A 20,810-nucleotide genomic window follows, 5' to 3' on the forward strand; every position below is an offset into this window, starting at 1 on the left:
CAATGCTTTGATCTCTCTGTTTGTAAAATAAGAATGAAAATAGTACTTACTTTACAAGGTCATTGTGTGGATTAAATGAGTTAATCCATGTAAAACTCTTAGAACAGTGCCTGCCACAATGTAAGCAAAATAGTTAGTTACTATTACTCTCATTTAAGAGCTATCCGATTTCACTTGGAATGAGACCCTTACAAGTAGATTTAATTCCCTAAGGAGTGGCTGTAGCAGAAGAACAACACAAAGTGTAGAAGGAAGCCTCTGAGTATACTCATGAAAGAGGGCTGCAATAATGCAAGTGCAAGGAATGGCTGCATACATCGCTTTCAACCACGCATCTTCCCATTCCCATCTGTCCCTGTTACTTTAGTTATGTAACAAAGCACCCCAAACTTAGTGGCATAAAACAACCACCATTTTATTAGGTCAAGGATTCTGTGGGTTACTTATTGGGAAGGGCATAGTGGAGTAAGTTATTTCTGCTCCAAGATACCTGGGACATGAGGTAGTTTGGCTGAGAAAACTAGAAAGTTGGGGATGATTCAACTGCTGGGGGCTGGAATTGCTGAAGGCTCATGTAGTCTGGTGCTTGATGCTGGTTGTCAGCCAGCAGCTGTTGGTTGTTGGCTGGGGACTGAGAACAGACTTGGGCCATGGTCTGGAACATAACTTGTGACCTCTCTCTGTGGCTGGTTGGGCCTCCTCACAACATGGTAGTAGGGTTTCAAGAGTGAGCCTCACAAGAGAACGAAGTAGATGCTCTATCACCATCCATGCCCTAGCCTTAAAATCACATAATGACTCTTCCTCAGTAGTGCAGAATCCACTCTGATTCAAGGTTGGACATAGACCTACTCCTTCACTGGAGGGCTTGAAGTCAACTTTTAAGAAGGGAATGTGGTTTGGGAACTATTGTTGCAGCCATTTGGGGAAAATGCCATCTACCATGACATCCAATAAAACTAGGTATTTTCCTCCTCTGAGCAGAGGCTGTTCTTAGGAACCTGCTTAGGCAATTTTGAGTGTGTTTAGACCCACACGGTAGAGGATAAACGAGGTGGATTCTCAAAGCAACCTTTGAAATAATCTATGCAGTTTTTCTGGGTACTGGATGGGACTTGCTTGCATGTACCCTATTGATGTGGAAGAGCTTCCACTTCACTTTTTTTAGCATGTAAAATCCTAGAGGATGGTGCTAGGCTATTTAATATCCATTGGCAAATTTTATTACATTACTGTATGATCCTTGATTTCTTTGAAACAAGATTTCCCAAATGGTAGTAATGACAGTACTCTCTAAACTGTCATTTACAAGATTCTACATATTCTGTAGTAGGTATTTACTAATTATTTAAAAATTAATTATACTAATATACTTCCTTTGGTTGAGAGCTACAGACTTTCTTTCTTTTCTCTGTTTCTTTTTTTTTTTTTTTTACAAACCAAGACATGTCTGAATAAATTTTATGGGCATCTATAATTACATCTTTCTTCTGTGAGACATTATCATTCTGTCCTCAAGTGAAGAGTATCCTTTGTATGTAAGTTCATGAGACATCCACTTAATATTCTTATAGTCTTTTGAAGACAATGCCAGATGACATCCATTCCACACTACTTTTAAAACACAGCACTGACTTTGATTCCATCCACTTACTGTTCACTTCTAACTGTCAAATTTGGCTAAGGGAAAAAGAAAGCCCTTAAGAAAAGGCCAGGCTATTAATGTGCTCTTCAAAATGCTAAGAAAAGGCTAAGCTGTTTATAGCATTTCCAAAACTCTCATCTCTCAGAGATTTGCCAGCAAAGGTGTCAAGGTGAAATATGCTGTCCTTCATCAAGGAACCTGGAGCCTTTGTGTTATCCGTGCTCAAAGTAGCAGTTCCACTTTTGTTAGATGTGCAATTTGGGGGTATAATACTTGGATATAATTTAAACTGAGATATCATGATGAACCTGATACTGTGTATTTACTGTGAACGTGATGAGAAGTATATGCACTCCTTGATAAACCAAGTCTGGCCTCATTCTGGATACAACTGCACTTTCCTGAAGTTTAGTCATTTTGTGTATGCTCACAGCAGGTGAGAGACAGGGGAATCATTAGCAAATCTGTTCATTGCTTTCTATTTTGCTGGAAATCAAGTTCAATGTTTAGTTTCCTTTCCTTCATTCAGTTTACCAAAAAGTTTCACCTTGGTTAGAAAACTAGACCTTTAGCAATGGAATTATATTTTCATCTTAGGAGGATGTTTAATTTTTGCCTCATAGAGCTGAGTCAATTGGCAAACCTTTGGAAAGTCTCCTGACAGATGTTTTTAAATTTAAATAAATAAAGAAGAAGCAGGTATGAATTTACCCATTTCCCTTGTTGTCTTTGGGCATTAGGCATTTGAGATTTTTGCATCTATTCCACCTATATCTTAAGCTGCTAATGCCATTATGTCCTTTTCTCAACCACTTGTGGTAGCATAATATGTTAGGAAGAGCACTTAGCACACGTTCTAGTCCCAGTTTCGCCTTGCGAACAAGTCATTAGTCCTGAAAGACCTCAGGTCAACTAGATTCGTCGAAGGTCTCTGAAGCAATGTATCTCGGTTGACAAAAACATAGTTTGATTCTTGGTTCCGCCACCTATTGGTTGTATGACCTTGGACAAGTTATTTCCCTAGGTGTCACTTCCTTATCTATAAATTGGTGAAAGCTATTTCTCCGATAGGATTACATTAGAAGCAATATTTAACACATTTAGTATAGTGCCAGTACAATACCAGTGGTAAGCATTCAATACATTGTGGTCATCTTTATTTTTCCAGCCTTAAAATAATGTGAAATGAATCATTTGTTCATTTGACCTTTAACAACTCCCTTCATTAGTAACTCTTACTTAGCCTATCTAAATGTTTGTAAATTTCAAAGAGTAAATGACCATTTTAATATGTGTCTTTTTTTGGTAAGTATTTGTGGCAGATAATATATATATTCTTGATATTATCTTTCAACCATCCTTTTTAAATTAAACTATTTATTTTGAGATAATTGTAGAGATTCACATGCAGTCACAAGAAATAATACAGTTACTGTGTATCCTTTACTCAGTTTCTTCCAATGGTAACATCTTGCAAAACTGCTGCATATCACACCCAAATATTGACAGTGATACAATCAGGATAGAGAACATTTCCATCACAGCAAGGATCCCCTCTGTTGTCCTTTAGTAATTCCACCCCCTCCTTAACTCCTGGCAACCACCAATCTGTTCTCCATATTGGCAGTTTTGTCATTTCAAGAATGTTGCATAAAAGGAATTTTATAGTATGTAACATTTTGAGATTGGCCTTTTTCATTCAGCTAAATTCTGTGGAGAGCCATTAAACTATCCTTTTGATGAACAAAAAAAAATTAAGAATATTATCACATTTTATTTTGGCAACAGAATTATCATTAGCCCAAAGTGCTTTGTGCGGTATCTAGCACACAGTAAATAGTGAATGTTCAGTGGCACTCAGCAAAAGTGCTCCTCTTCTGCCTACTACTACCCTTCCTCCTTTTTCCTCTTCTCTCCTTCCTACTACTTTTTTCTTGCCCTTTGCTTCTCTACATCATCTTATTAATATTAACTGATAAAGGCTAATTGTTCGAGTTAGAAATACTAAAAAGAGTTAAATGAAATAATTTATGTGCAATTTCTTTGTAAGTTATAGATTTTACTAGAGTTGCTATAAGAAATTGCCAGTTACTGTTGGCTGCCTTATAAGAACAGTTTGCAGCTGCTAGTGATGTATACTGATGTGAATAAAGAAGTCAGCATGAGCAGGATTTCTTTCCACTGGAGGCACAAGGTCTGTCCTCTGGTTTGCTACTGCAGTGGGAGCTGCTAACAAAGCCTGTCATGCTTTGATTCTAGGCAACGAAGTCCCAGGAACAAAATGCAAACTTTAGTTCATATTCTTTATAAAGCCTTTGTTCTAAAAAAGAGCCTCCCATTCCTAGTTGCTAGAAGTTAGGCCCAGTGAGCTCCTTCATAAAAAAGCATCAAGAAATGCCAAGTATTGTTAGGACTCTGGCTTTTTCATTTCTATACCGCAGGTCAAAAACCCACAGGCAGAGTCCACAGAGCCCTTCAGGAGGGAACCCAGTTATGAGGTTGCCAGTAATACCATTTCTTGCTATAACTTTGCTGCTGAGATTCCAATCCCTGACGTTTAATGGAACTAAACCTTTACTGTAATGGAATTTCCCCCTTTTCAGAAATACAGTGAGGATAGAACAAGCTTGCCAGTGCGTAAGTTGTAGTTGGGATAGAGTAGGTTCTGCTGTGCTAACAAATAAGCACCAAATCTCAGTGGCAATAAAGGGTTGTTTCTTTCTCATGCAAAGTCCAATGAGAGTTGGGTGACTCTCCTTCAACTTGTAACTGTGCTGTCTGCACTGCATGACCTCTAAGGAAACCACTGCAGGAGAAAAGAGGGGTAGAGGATTTTACCGGATATTTTTACATAGAGTGACCATACATCCCAGTTTGCCGGGCACAATCACAATTTACATGTGTCGAGTTACAGTTGTGATTCATAAATACATAAATTCCTTTTACTCTGTAAAAAATCCTAATTTGGACAATAAATTAGGGTGAACATTTCTAAGAGGCTGCCTGGAGTAGCTGTCAGAATTTTTGCTTATACCCTATCAGTCTCAATCTAACACACAAGGATGTGATTAGAGCATTGTAAAGGTGCAAGTATATACTTTAGTGAACCTAATAATTTTTGGCACAATAGGCATTTGCAGGCATGCCATGAATTTTTAAATAGAAATAACTCAATAACTTCAACTACCAAAGCTCTTTGGAGCAAATGTGATACAAATATTATATTTTTATTGACTAAACCATTGCATTTCAGACATGTTGTGGTAGGTTGAACAATGGCGCTCCACAGTGGTCCACATCCTAACCCCCAGAATCTGTTACCTTATATGCCAAAAGGGACTTTGCAGATGTGATTAAGTTAAGGATGGGGAGAGGGGCAGATGATCCAGGTGATCTCTAAATGTCATCACAAGTATCCTTATGAGAGGGAGCTAGAGGGAGATTTGACACCAGAAGAGGAGACGGCCATGTGATGACGGAAGCAGAGACAGGAGTGATGAGCCATGAAGGTGAAGAAAGGGGTGCAAGTTAAGAAATACAGGCAGCCTCTAGAAGCTGAATAAGGCAAATAAATAGATTCTCCCCTTAGAGCCTCCAGAAGGAACCAGCCCGGCTGACACCTTGACTTTAGCCCAGGGAAATGATTTCAGATTTCCAACCTACAGGGCTATAAGAGAATAAATTCATGTTGTTGTAAGCCACTAAATTTGTGGTAAATTTGTTACAGCAGCAGTAGGAAATGAATACATAAGTACATTCTGAAGTTCAGCCTGTGGCTTCAAATTCCTTTTTCTAGTTAAGATAGATACTATTATCATCCTTTTTTTACATGTGAGAAATTGAGGCCTGAAGAGTTGCCCAAAGTCTCTCAGCTAGTTAGTGTCAGAGCCAGGATCCACACCTGGCTGGGCACTCCCCCAGCTCCCAACTATGCTCTAAGCTCCTTCTCACCGTGTCTGTCAACCACTGGCAAGTCCAAGGTTCTGTATGAAACGCCCCTGCTCTGTGCAGCCTCTCCCTCTCCCACCTGACTCAATTTCCTGCTCCTTCCCTTGGCTCAGTGCTCTCTGGACACCCATGCTTTTCTAGCTTCAACTTTTGGAAATGTTATGGAAAGTTCTAGAGCTTCCATACAGAACTTCTCAAGTAAAGTTAGAATTCAAGTAGAATTATTGAATTTCTTCATATTTAAGTTTACAGGAAGATATTATTTTTGAATCTAATTTTTACTCCTCTTTAATCTCTAGTTTTTCTTACATTCTAGAGCATGGAGTATTCCTAAGGGTAATCAAGTAATAGATTAATGTAAGTGATGCTGGAAATGTATTAGGCTTATTTTACCATGACCCAGAAAAGAAACATCTGGAAATTTGGTATGAGTTCTTAGTTATTACTTTAAATCTCTCACAGCTTGTATTGGTTATATAGTAGTATGCATGTAGCCATATTGCTATTTGTTTATTGGTAGTATAACCACTAAATTAAATCTTCATGCCTGTCGTGGCTCCTGCATTGAGCCACCCAAACCTCCCCTTCAGGATTGAAAACTTCGTTTTCTCAGCTCCGGGAATGTGATGGCTGACAGCCCTCAACTCTCAACCCTCTCTAGCAACTTCTTTCAACTGAAGGACATAAACTCTTTCTGGAGGGAAGCCCACATCCAATTACTGGTTGATGTGGGAGTACAAAGACCCAACCCCACCACCACCACAATTCAGGACCACTCTGAAGGGCCACCCCAGCCTCAAAATTCCCCCATGGGGTTGGCAGAGCCCTTTACTGTGACTGCATTGCAGCCCAGCTTCTCCCTCTGCCTAACTGCTTCCTTCCCTTTCCCCATGGCTTGTGATCTCAAGGGTATTCCCTAATCCTAATAAACTTTCTGACAGCTAAGTTCCATGTCAGAGTCGGCTTCCCAACAATGAACTCAAAAAATAGAAAATGAAGATCCCTGACTGGTGATGAATACATAATCTCTATTTATTGGAATTAGAAGAGTCTAAAGGAACTAAGAAACATGCTTCCTGGCTTAAGGTTTCTCTTTAATGTAGAAGGAAGGGGAAACATACACGTGTCACCCACTTAGGATGAAAAATACATTATACAACATGACCCATAGTTCAGTCACATTCTCTTTTGACCTCCATCATAACAGTTAATTTATGAACGAAATAAAACTCCATGAGCCAGACCCTGGTCTATATCCAGTCAAAAAACTCAGGCTTCGTTTCTCACAGAAACTATTTTCTCAGAGTATAAAAATAAGGTCTTAGCAAAGTTTTAAAACCATTCCCTGAAAATAAAGGTAAAGATATAATTAATCACATCTAATCACAGAGAATGAGGAATAGACATTCAGTTTTTAACACATTGAATGTAGCCATTTCTCTTAAATACTTCGTCCAAGAAACCACTTCCTTCCACTTTTCCTTCCAGCCCCCAGTTATGAGCCCTGAACCACTGGCCCTGAACTTGCATCAGGCCTCTACACCCTGTGCAGGTTATTGTAGAGTTGTTGGTTGTGTAACTCATGCTTCCTGCTCTAATTGGAGCTTTTGATAGTTTAGAGTGAGTGTTCCCTGTTTGGGACCCTTTATTAGCTCTTTACAGGTTGAAAAATTCTTTCCTGGGGAAAGAGAGCTGCTGTTCTTTCTACACAGTAGGGTGTCAGATTTCAAAGGCTTTTTTCTCTAGGCCTTGGAGTCTTGAGCAGTCAGAGTAAGTCTGAATATGTACGGCCTAAACTTTCACTATTTTCTTAAGGGTCTCCTTTGGTCGTATAGAATGGTTTTCTTAAATAGTTCCCTATAAAGAGCACATGCCCATGGTGGAGGTGATACTGTCAACTCTATCACTTTTCATCAAGTGGTGCCTTGGCTGAGCCTGGAATAGGGTATGAAGGGCTGTGCGTGCAGACTGGGTGCCAAGGAGGGAAAGGCACCAGTGACCCCAAAGGTATTCTCTAGCTGAGCACTGCCCTGGTTTGCATAATACCAGGTATGACAGTTGTGCAGCTTTTCCTGACACCAAGCAATTCTATGATTTTCTGACACCAACTGGGTGTCCAATGATTCCATTCAATTCTGATACTAACTACCCAGAGTTTGCACAGACCCCACAGTTAAGGGCTCAGTCCTGTAAGACTTCCCTCACTTCAGATGCCAGCTGCAAATGGGGTTCCCAGAATGCCCACACTTCTGCCCAACTAGATATTTAGGAGTTGCCAGGACCCTCCCCTCAGATTCAGTAATATGATAGAACAGCTGACAGAACACAGGGAAGTGCTTTATTTATGATAACCAATTTATAAAGGATACAGGAACCCCAGATAAAAGAGATGCATAGGGCAGAGCACAGGGAAGGGGCAAGAAGCAGCCATGCCCTCTCCCAGTGAGCCGCCCTCCCTCCCAGCACTCTCCTGGTGAGCTGCCCTCCCTCCCAGCACTCTCCTGGTGAGCTGCCCTCCCTCCCAGCACTCTCCTGGTGAGCTCCCCTCCCTCCCTGTGCTCTACTTGTGCACCATCCCGGAAGCTCCCCAGAACCCATCCTTATGTGTTTTTATGGAAGTTTTATTACATGGGTATGATTGATTAAATCATCAGCTATTGGTGATTGGGTTTAATCACTCCCCCTGCCCCTTAGTATATAAAAGATGGTCAGTTCCAACTGTTTTAGGAGCTCTGTGCCAGGAACCCAGGACAAAGACCAAATGTTTATTTTTTATTGTACCACAACTCTAAACAATAAACATAACTTGAAATTGATTTTTAAACATATATTTCAGTGGCTGCAGTTTCCTGCAATATATCCTGTCTCATGGAGGTGCTTCTTATGCATTCCAATAAAGAGGCCACTGTTCAAAACATCCACTTAGATGTGAGAAGGGAGACAGAACCCCTCATGTTGTTGAAATGTTTTGGATTTGGCTGCAATGTTTGGTTGTCTGTGCATGTGGGATGATGTGTCTAAGCAAGAACTGTCCTTTATTAATAGGTACATTCTGCTCTAGAGCTCAAGGAAATGCCAGGCACAGCTGTGGCTCTGTCGTTGTAAAGTGACAATGACAATGGTAGTGATGGTGATGGTGATTCAAGAATAATCTATTCTTCTATTCTTAGACAATGTAACATTTGAACCAATTCTCTGCACAAATGCTTTCTCTCCTACATCTTCTAATTTCCAATTTTCTTATTCTCTGCAAAATGCCTTTTACAATAATGTTATTTTTGTTTTGTTTCGTTTTGTTTTTGAGACGGTGTCTTGCTCTGTTGCCCAGGCTGTAGTACAATGGCACAATCTTGGCTCACTGTGACCTCTACCTCCCAGGTTTGAGTGATTCTCCTGCCTTAGCCTCCCGAGTAGTTGGCATTACAGGCATGCACCACCACACCTGACTAATTTTTGTATTTTTAGTAGAGACCGTTTCACCATGTTGGCCAGACTGGTCTTGAACTCCTTACCTCAAATGATCCGCCTGCCTCAACCTTCCAAAATGCGTTACAGGCGTGAGCCACCGTGCCCAACCAAAATAATGTTATTTATTTAATATTTAATATTAAAAGATTTCTACTGGCTGGGCGCAGTGGCTCACGCCTGTAATCCCAGCACTTTGGGAGGCCAAGGCAGGTGGATCACGAGGTCAAGAGATCGAGACCATCCTGGCCAACATGGTGAAACCCCATCTCTACTAAAAATACAAAAATTAGCTGGGTGTGGTGGCATGTGCCTGTAGTCCCAGCTGCTTGGGAGGTTGTGGCAGGAAGAATCACTTGAACCTGGGAGGTGGAGGTTGCAGTGATCTGAGACCGCACCACTGCACTCCAGCCTGGCAACAGAACAAGACTCCGTCTCAAGAAAAAAAAAAAGATTTCTACTGTCTCACCAATATAACCATTTGATCTCATATTATGTTTAAAAAACCCCTTTTTTGTCGTATTTAAAGTTTTATTAACACAAAAGTTAGGGTGATGAAAAGATAATCTCTTTCTTCACAAAGTGTGAAATTTCTATGGTTTGGCAGAGCTGTGGAAAAGCCCTGTTACCTTCCTGAGAGTTGGATGCTATTCCTGTTAGATTGGGGAGAATAATTATTATTGCTGGTATTGGGATTTTCTTAATCGTATAAAGTACAGTGAAAGCAAATATATCTAGGTCCCTCTCATCTGGAACCTTTATGAGATGGATCACCAGTCATTCATGATATTGATTCTTAAGTAAGCTCGTGTCGTATTATCCTTTCTACTTTAGTATGCATGTTTTTCCCCAGTCTAGAAAAAAATCCAATAAATCATTAACTTCAGAGAAAAGTGATGTATTAAGAAAAAATAGAAAACATGGTGGAGAAACTCATATGTGAGAATGCTGGATGAAAATACTATTTGCTTTAAGCTATTAAAGTTTTTTTTCATGGCTCTTGCTCCCTGTGCTTTAAGGTTTTTGAAAGGAGGCAAAGTTAAATCCATCCATATCACAAGTCTCTCAATTGTTCAATATCCCACTTATCAATTAAAAGAATAGGCATGCCTAATTGATTAGTAAGAATTTGGCTCCTCCACCTCTATTCTTTTGGTCATGGAACACTTAGAATTGATGAAAAGGTAACTGACAGTGTGCAGAGAGAAGGAAGAGGCCTCAGAGTAGGTGCTCAACAAAATCTAATTGGATTGAGAAAAATCGTAGATTCTTTGAAGACTACATGATTTTCCTTTTGATTAAGGAAAATTGTTGGAACACAAAAGCACAAGTAATAAAATTTTTATTATGATAGAATGTAGTAATCATGCAGAAACTCATATAAGATAAAGCATTGGCAAATAACCTTTAACTCTGTAATGGCTTTCAAAACTTTCCCAGACAAGTTCAATTCAGGCCAGATTTTAATGAACCCCCTTCAGTATGCCCCCACTTGATTAATTTCCTTTCCCTTCTTCTTACTATTTCAGACTTTCATCCTCTCTAGGCAGACAAAATCATCACCATTTCTTTCAAATAGCTCCTTCAAGTGTAACCTAGTTGAACTAACTAATTCACAGTCTTTTATCTGCCAGTCTGTTTTATTCCCTCATCTCCACAAAGCCTTTCCTGACCTAGGGAATGGAACCTTGGTACCCTTTCCTGGGCAATTTGGACTCAAAGATATTTACAACAAGCAAGCAAACATAAAAGATTTCTAATTCCCTTTGGCAGCCCTAGAGTCGTCTGTAAAATTTCCAAAAGCTGAGCTGGAAAAACATGCCAAGAGAGCATAGCCGGGCACGGTGGCTCACGCCTGTAATCCCAGCACTTTGGGAGGCCGAGGCGGGCAGATCACTTGAGGTGAGGAGTTCAAGACTAGCCTGGCCAACATGGTGATACCCTGTCTCTACTAAAAAAAAAAAAAAAAAGTAGCCGGGCATGAGGCTGAGGCAGGACAATGGTCTCCCAGGAGGTGGAGGTTGCAGTGAGTGGAGATCACACCATTGCACTCCAGAGAGTGAGACTCTGTCTTAAAAAAAAAAAATAGCACTGAGCCAAGGGCGGAGCAGGAGTCTGATTCAGGGGAGTGGGAGAGGCTGCACGAAGCAGGAGCGTTTCATGGAGAGCCTTGGACTTGCCAATGGTTGACAGACATCGCGGGAGGGAACTCAGAGCATAGTTGTCAGGTAGGGGAGTGGCAGTGCTGCAGATTGGAGAGGGACATGTTCTGAGAGCCTGTCTTCCTAGGTGTGGATCCTGGCTCTGATACTAGATAGCTGAGAGACCTTGGGCAAGTCCCTTAAAGTCTCTAGGTCTCATGGGTGTGTATATTAGTTCATTCTCACACTGCTATAAAGATACTATCTGAAACTGGGTAATTTGTAAAGAAGGGAGGTTTAATTGACTCACAGTTCTGCATGGCTGGGGAGGCCTCAGGAAACTTACAATCATGGTGCAAGGCAAAGGGGAAGCAAGCAAGAGAGAGAGCATGGCAGCAGGCAAGAGAGAGAGCAAGCAGGGGAAATGCCAGACACTTATCGAGCAATCAGATCTCTTGAGAACTCCCTCACTATCAGAAGAACAGCATGGAGGAAACCACCCCCGTGATCCAATCACCTCCCACCAGGTCCCTCCCTTGACAGGTGGTGATTACAATTTGAGATGAGATTTGGGTGGGGACACAGAGCCAAACCATATCAGTGTAAAAACCATATCACTTTGTAAAAAGTTTTGTGGGCTCACTTTAATACAGGTCCTGAAAGAAATACTTTACCTTTTAATGCTATCATTTTATTTGAAATTATGTAAATTTTATTTTTTTTTAGAATCTTGAACTCTCTGGGGAGAAGGTATAACTCTGACTTTCTAAAGCACATTCAGGTTCACTTAATATTTATGACATTGATGTGCTTTGACTATGAAATAAATTTACATTTTCACCTAACTTAACATTTTAAAAACTTGTCTTCATGATTTTGAAGGTAGTGGCTTTTTAATTTTTAATATTTAGTAAAATGTTTGCTTCATAAATGTATCCTGACCATATTTAGGTGGTTTCCTAATTCTAACTCTATTCCTAATTTAAGTAGCAGTTTTTCCAAATAATAAAGCTCATTATCTCCTCTGTGAATCCAGATTATTTTGAAAGTTTTAGCTCTTGTAATAAGGCAAGAGAATAAAATCTGTAAACATAAATATTAAGAAATAACAGGCAAACTTATATTTATTTGTAAATACTATCATTTTAAAACCCAAACCCAAGCGTTTTTAGAAATGATTAGAACTAAGAGAATCTGATAAAGTGGCTGGATATAAAAATTAATAATTTCTTTCTTCTAGGAATAATAATTTAAAATGGAAATTTTAAAAATAGTGGCAAAATTATAAAATGCCTAGGAATAAATTTAACAAAAATAGCACAGGATATAAGTAAAGATAAGGATGTAGTTTTAATAACAGACAACTTTTCTATACTATTCATTTAAAAAACCTTCCTGTCTCCTGAATTGTAAAATCAACTAGTCATATGTTAATAATGCCTTATCATCACTTCTAATTAACATTGTATGGGAGTTCTTAGCCTGTGAAATAAAGGAAGAATTTTTAACAGTTGTAGGTATGGGAAAGAAAGAAAGAAAGCTTTCATTATTCACAGACATAGAAAACCCAAAATAGTCTTCAGAAAAACTCTTAGAATGAATAAGTGAATTTAGCAAAGTTGCTGTCTGTACTATCACTGGAAATATAAATTTTATTTCTATATAACAGAAGCAATAATCAGAAATTTAAAAAAATTAAACTCTCATTTATAGTAGTACCAGAAAATTCACATGGACATACAAAGGACCTAGAATAGCTAAGACCATCTAAAAGGAACAAAGTGGAGGGACTTAAACTTCTACCTATCAAATCTCATTAAAGAGCTACAGTAACACTGCATGAGATTGCTGTAAGTATAGATAAATAGAGAGGATAGGTAGGTAGGTAGGTAGATAGATAGTCTCTATATATTTATAGAATAGAAATGCTCTCTCTTCATCTATCTGGACTCTCTGTTGTATTTATATATAATAAGTCCAGCAAGAGATCCATACATATGCAATCCCATGATTTATGATAGAGGTAACTCATCTTTTCAATAAATGAGTTGGGTCAATTGGATATCTAAAAATAATGCACCTCAACCCTTACTTTACAGAATATACAAAGTGAATTCCAAATTGATTGTGGCAATAAATGTGGAAGATAAAACAATAAAGCTAGAGGAAATAATAAGAGATTATCTTCATGACCTTGGTGTTAGCAAAGCTTTCATAAATAGGATGCACTTTTGAAAGTACCAATCATAAAGAAAAGACTGATGGATTGGACTATATTTTAAGATACCATAAAGAGGGCAAAATGGCAAGCCACAGAGTGGGAGAAATTTTTATATATACCCCAACGAAGGACCTGTTTCTAGATTATATTAAGAATTCCTGTATATATGAATGAGAAAAAGACACCTCAATATAAATTGGACCAAAGACCTGTACTTCAACAGAGTCCTATACTTAAGTTCAGTGTTACTAGTTTTCAGGGATGTGACATTAAAAACATAGTACGGTGGTATATGACACATGCAACACATACCGGAACAGCCACTGTTTTAAACAGAAATTGTCAGAGTTTGTGAAGATGTGGAATAACTGGAGCTGGTGGAAAATATAAATTAGAAAATTGTTGAGGTACATTATTTTTAGATATCCAATTATTTTTAGATATCAGCTTAAAGAGGAATATACATGTACCTGGTGTATATGCCTAATAGAAATGTGACATATATGCATCAAAAGATATTTTTATTCATAACACCAAAAAATTGGAAGTAACTCAACTGGCCATCAACTGGAAAAATGAATAAATTGTGTTACATTCATACAATGAAAACTACGTATCAATAAGAATGAACAAACTATTGCTTCATTCAACAACATGGATGAAACTCAAAAAAGCCAGACAGGAAAGATTACATATCGCAAGATTCTATTCATATGCAGTAAAAACAAAGACATATATATACACACACCTGGTCAGTGACTAGGAGGGAGCACCAGGGAGACTCCTTGAGTGCTGACCATGTTCTATTTCTTGACCTGGGTGATGATTACATGAATATATTCATTTTGAAAAAAAGTGTATATGCAAGTTGCACATTTATGACTTCTCCTTTTATGTCTACATGTTATAATTCAATCAGAAGAATTTTTACTTAAAAGAATTTTTACTTTTTACTTAAAAGAATTGTGTTTGGCAAGAGGAAAATATAGAACACTGTATTTTAGCATGATAGAAATAACTAAAGTTTGAAGCATCTGACTTGTCTACCAACAGGCTTAAAATGCCTGGAATGTCTAGAAAGGAAGGCATAATAACACAAGAGTCGGTTCTGACATTTTAGGGTAGTTCATGTTCTCCTGAGAACCAACAAGGATTAATAACTCCTGGGTGACAACTGCTTTATTTTATCTTTCTAATCTGTTGCTTTCACTCGTGGCCTCCATAAATAAACTAAGCAATTAATCTTCATCCTTTGACAAATGACCACTTGTCTCTGGAGGCTCAATGACAAGGTCAGATACCAAAATGCTCTATTTGTATCTAGTATATAAATTATGTCGTGAAGATAACCCTAATGTTAAGTAAAATTAACGTAGCCACTTTATTTTTTTAAAAAAGCCATTCCTATCTTTAACATGGAAATTATTCCACAATGAAAGCAATAGAGCACAAAAGAAAATACAAATATATTAATGCTAATTATTATTTCTTTGTTTCCTACCTTGATTATCTGCTAAAAGGATTAAGTCAGACATGAGATAATTCATTACTATAAAACAGGTGGACTATTTAGTGCAGTTAAGTAGCAAAGAGATACAACCATAATAATCATGGTAAACACATATAATTTCAACATATTAATAAACCAGTTAACATTAGCTTGCCAAAATGTTTCTTGTATTTTTCTGAATAAAAAATAGTAGCGAAATAGCAAAACAACAACAACAACAACAAAGATGTGTAACATTTTCTAATATATTACCTTGAGTGTAGGGAAACCCTCATATATTGAGGAAATGATAATTGCCCCAACATATTTGGAAAGTAATTCTGGCAATAAATGTTAAGGTGTAAAAGGTAAATGGCATATGACTAAAAAACAACTTTAGAGAATCAGTAGTACAAAAATTGAAAGCATTTGTATACAAGAATATATATAAATAAGCAAGCATGTATAAAAACTAGAAAAAACCTCTATAGGGAATGATTGTATAAATCAGGATACAGCCAGTCCATGAAGTATTTATGTTAGGTAGCCATTTAAAAGGATGTGTTCAATAATGATAATCATATGTAGCCTTTATTGAGTCATCATTGTATGCCAGGTACCATTCTATGTTTTATTTGAATAAACTCATTTAATCCTTGTAGCAAGATGATATAGGAACTATTATAATGTCTTTTTTTTAACTTTTATTTTAGGTTCAGAATACACGTGAAGGTTTGTTACATAGGTAAACTCATGTCTTGGGGCTTTGTTGTACAGATTATTTTATCACTGAGGAATTAAGCCTGTATTAGTATGTTCTAAATAAAGACATATCTAAGACTGGATAATTTGTAAAGGAAAGAGGTTTAATTGAATCACAGTTCTGCAGAACCAGGTTGGCCACAGGAGATTTACAATCATGGCAGAAGGGGCAGCAAACATGTCCTTCTTCACATGGGGGCAGCAAGGAGAAGTGTGCAGTGAAGTTGGGGAAAAGGCCCTGATAAAACCATCAGATCTCACGAAAACTCACTCACTATTACAAGAACAGTATGATGGTAACTGCCCCCATGATTAGATTACCTCCCACCAGGTCCCTCTCACGACACATGGGGAATATGGGAACTATAGTTCAAGATGAAATTTGGGTGGGGACACAGCCAAACCATTTCATTCTGCCCCTGGCCCCTCCCAAATCTCATGTCCTCACAATTCAAAACACAATCAGGCCATCTAACAGTCCTCCAAAGTCTTAATTCATTCCAGCATTAACTCAAAAGTCCAACTCCAAAGTCTCATCTGAGACAAGGCAAGTCCCTTCCACCTATAAACCTGTAAAATCAAAAGAAGGTTAGTTACTTCCTAGATACAATGGGGGTACAGACACTGGATAAATACACCCATTCCAAATGGGAGAAATTGGCCAAAATAAAGGGGCTACAGGCCCCATGCAAGTCCAAAATCCAAAAGGGCAGTCATTAAACCTTAAAGTTCCAAAATGATCTCCTTTGACTCCATGTCACACACCCAGGGCTTGCTGATGCAAGAGGTGGGCCCCCACAGCCTTGGGCAGCTCTGCCCCTGTGCGTTTGCAGGGTATAGCCCCCCTCTTGGCTGCTTTCATGCGCTGGTGTTGAGTGTCTGTGGCTTTTCCAGGTGCACAGTGCAAGCCGTCAGTGGATCTACCATTCTGGGGTCTGGAGGGTGGTGGCCTTCTTCTCACAGTTCCACTAGGCAGTGCCCCAGTGGGACTCTGTATGGGAGCTCTGACCCTACATTTTTTTCTGTACTGCCCTAGCAGAGGTTCTCCGTGAGGGCCCTGTCTGCGACATACTTCTGCCTAGACATCCAGGCATTTCCATATATCCTCTGAAATCTAGGTGGAGGTTCCCAAACCTCAGTTCTTTAGTTCTGTGCACCCACAGGCTCAACACCACGTGGAAGCTGCCAAGGCTTGGGGCTTTCACTCTCTGATGCCATGGCCTGAGCTGTACCGTGGACCCTTTTAGCCATGGCTGGAGCAACTGGGAGGCAGGACCCCAAGTCCCTAGGCTGCACACAGGAGGGGCCATCCTGGACCCGGCCCCTGAAACCATTTTTCCCTCCTAGACCCTGGGCCTGCCCCGAAGGTCTCTGACTTGCCCTGGAGCATAAATTGTGATGTTTTCTCCATTGTCTTGGTGATTAACATTTGGCTCCTTTTTACTTATGCAAATTTATGCAGCAGGCTTGAATTTCTCCCCAGAAAATGAGTTTTTCTTTTCTATTGTGTTGTCAGGCTGCAAATTTTCCAAACTTTTATGCTCTGCTTCCTCTTGAACACTTTGCTGCTTAGAAATTTCTTTTGCCAGATACCCTTAATTATCTCTCTGAAGTTCAGAGTTCCACAGATCTCTAGGGAGGTCAGGGGCAAAAGGCCGCCAGTCTCTTTGCTAAAGCATAACAAGAGACACCTTTGCTCCAGTTCCCAACAAGTCCCTCATCTCCATCTGAGACCACCTCATCCTGGACTTTATTGTCCATATCACTATCAGCATTTTGGTCAAAGCCATTCAACAAGTCTCTAGGAACTTACAAACTTTCTCACATCTTCCTGTCTTCTGAGCCCTCTAAGTCTCTAGGAAGTTCCTAACTTTTCCATATTTTCCTGTCCTCTTCTGAGCCCTCCAAACTGTCCCAACCTCTGCCTGTTACTCACTTCCAAAGTCATTTCCACATTTTCAGGTATCTTTACAACAGTACCCAACTTCTGTTACCAACTTACTGTATTAGTCTGTTCTCACACTGCTAATAAAGACATACCTGATACTGGGTAATTTGTAAAGAATAGAGGTTTAATATACTCACAGTTCTGCAGGACTGGGGAGGCCTCAGGAAACTTACAACCATGGTGCGAGGGGAAGCAAACACATCCTTCTGCACATGGCAGCAGCAAGGAGAAGTGCAGAGTGAGGTGAGGGAAAAGCCCCTTATAAAACCATCAGATCTCATGAGAACTCACTATCACAAGAACAGCATGGAGGTAGCTGTCCCCATGATTCAATTACCTCCCACTGGGTCCCTCCCGTGACACATGGGGATTATGGGAGCTACAGTTCAAGATGAGATTTGAGTGGGGACACAGCCAAACCTTATCAAACCCAGTACCCAGTAGTTATCTTTTCTGTTCCTCTGCCTCCTCCCACCTTCTACCCTCAAGTAGACCCTGGTGTCTGTTATTTCCTTCTTTGTGTCCATAAGTTCTCATAATTTAGCTTCCACTTATAAGTGAAAATGTGGTATTTGGTTTTCTGTTCCTGCGTTAGTTTGCTGAGGCTAATAGCCTCTAGCTTCATCCATATTCCACAAAAGACATGATCACGTTCTTCTTTTATGGCTGCATAGTATTCCATGGTGTATATGTACCACATTTTCTTTATCCAATCTGTCATTGATGGGCATTTAGGTTGATTCCATGTTGATATGATTTGGCTCTGTGTCTCTACCCAAATCTCATCTCAAATTGTAATTCCCATGTGTCAAGGAGGGACCTGGTGGGAGGTGATTGGATAATGGGAGTGGTTTTCCCCATGCTGTTCTTGTGATAGTGAGTTCTCATGAGATCTGATAGTTTAAAAGTGGCTCTTCCTCCTTTGTTTTCTCTTTCCTCCCACCCCGCGAAGAGGGTGCTTGCTTTCCCTTTGCTTTCTGCCATAATTATAAGTTTCCTGAGTCCTCCCCAGCCATGTGGAACTGTGAGTCAATTAAACCTCTTTTCTTACAAATCACCCAGTCTCAGGCAGGTCTTTATAGCTGTATGAAAACGGACCAATACACATGTCTTTGCTATTGTGAATAGTGTTGCAATGAACACTTGTGTGCACATGTCTGAAGTCTTAATGGTAGAACGATTTGTATTTCTCTGGGTATATAATCAGTAATGGGATTACTGGGTCTAATGATAGTTCCACTTTTAGCTCTTTGAGGAATCACCATACTGCTTTCCACAATGGTTGAACTAAGTTACACTCCCACCAACAGTGTATAATGTTCCCTTTTTCTCTGCAACCTTACTAGCATCTGTTATTTTTTGACTGTTTATTATAACAGGTGTGAGATGGTATCTCATTGTGGTTTTGATTTGCATTTCTCTAATGATCAGTGATATTGCGCTTTTACTCATATTCTTCTTGGGTGCATTTATGTCTTCTTTTGAAGTGTCTGTTCATATCCTTTGCCCGTTTTTTAGTGGGATTGTTTTTCTCTTGTAAATTTGGTTTCAGTTCCTCATAGATGCTGGATATTAGACATTCGTCAGATGCATAGTTTGTAAATATTGTCTCCCATTCTCTAGGTTGTCTGTATACTCTTATAGTTTCTTTTGCTACACAGAAGCTCCTAAGTTTAATTAGATCCCACTTGCCAATTTTTGCTTTTGTTGTGATTGTTTTTAGTGTCTTTGTCATGAGACCTTTGCTCATTCCCATGTCCAGCTTTGTATTGCCTAGGTTATCTTTCAGGGTTTGTATAGTGTTGGAAAGGCAATACTATTCACAATTGCCACAAAAAGAATAAAATACCTAGGAATACAGCTAATCATGGAGGTGAAAGATCCCTGCAATGAGAATTCTGGAACACTGCTCAAAGAAATCAGGGAAGACACAAACAAATGGAAAAGCATCCCATGCTCATTGAAATGAAGAATCAATATCATTAAAATGGCCATACTGTCCAGAGCAATTTACAGATTCAATGCTATTCTTATCAAACTACCAACAACATTCTTCACAGAACTAGAAAAAACTATTTTAAAATTAATGGAACTAAAATTATGGAACCAAAAAACAGCCTAAATAGCCAAGGCAATCTTAAGCAAAAAGAACAAAACTAGAGGCATTATGTTACTTGACTTCAAACTACACTACGAGACTACAGTAACCACAACAGCATGGCACTGGTACAAAAACAGGCACATAGACCAATGGAACAGAATAGAGAACCCAGAAATGTTGCCACATACCTATGACCATCTGATTTTCAACAAAGGTGACAAAAAAAGCAATGGGGAAAAGGCTTCCTGTTCAATAAATGGTGCTGGGGTAGCTGGCTAGCCATAAGCAGAAGACTGAAGCTGGACCCCTTATTTATACCATATACAAAAATCAATTCAAAATAGATAATTTCTAGCTTATGCATGTGGAAATTAAAGTTCAAACAGATCAAACATTTTACCCAGTTTCACATAGCTGGTAAGTGGTGAGGTCTGAATTTGAAACAAGCAGTCCTACTCCAGAATGCACGTTTTTTTTTGTTTGTTTGTTTGTTTTGTTTTGTTTTTTTTTTTGAGATGGAGTTTCACCCGGGCTGGAGTGCAATGGCATGATCTTGGCTTGCTGCAACCTCTGCCTCCTGGGTTCAAGCAATTCTCCTGCCTCAGCCTTTCGAGTAGCTGGGATTATGGGCACCCACCACCATGCCTGGTTAATTTTTTGTATTTTTAGTAGAAACGGGGTTTCACTGTCTTGGCCAGGCTGGTCTTGAACTCCTGACCTTGTGATCTTCCCACCTTGGCCTTCCAAAGTGTTGGGATTACAGGCGTGAGCCACCACACCCGACCCCAGGATGCACACTCTTAACACTATGTAGTTATTCTGCCTCCCTGAATTGATTAAGGAGGGATTTGTCTTACATATTGCTAATTGAAAAAGCCAATAATGGCAACCTAATAATTCCATTTTTTTAAAAAAAGAAAAAAACCATCTGGAAGGATACTCTCCAATCTGGAAACATTGATTATATTAGGATTGATCAAGGAAGGGAGAGATTATTAATTTTTTATTTATTCACCTCTCTATTGTTTGCAGTTATAGAAAACACTGGAATACTGTATCATTTTTTTAATCCAAGAAAGTGACAAAAAAG

The 20,810-nt window shown here is 39.2% G+C and overlaps 1 protein-coding gene across 1 annotated transcript in view; it reads left to right on the forward strand.

The window, feature by feature from the left end:
- CFAP54 (cilia and flagella associated protein 54) overlaps positions 1 to 20,810 on the forward strand; it is a 397,088-nt gene that overhangs the window by 360,120 nt on the left and 16,158 nt on the right. The gene's annotated exons all lie outside the window — the stretch shown is intronic.

This window comes from Pan paniscus, chromosome 10 (assembly GCF_029289425.2).
Source record: "Pan paniscus chromosome 10, NHGRI_mPanPan1-v2.0_pri, whole genome shotgun sequence".
NCBI lineage: Eukaryota > Metazoa > Chordata > Mammalia > Primates > Hominidae > Pan > Pan paniscus.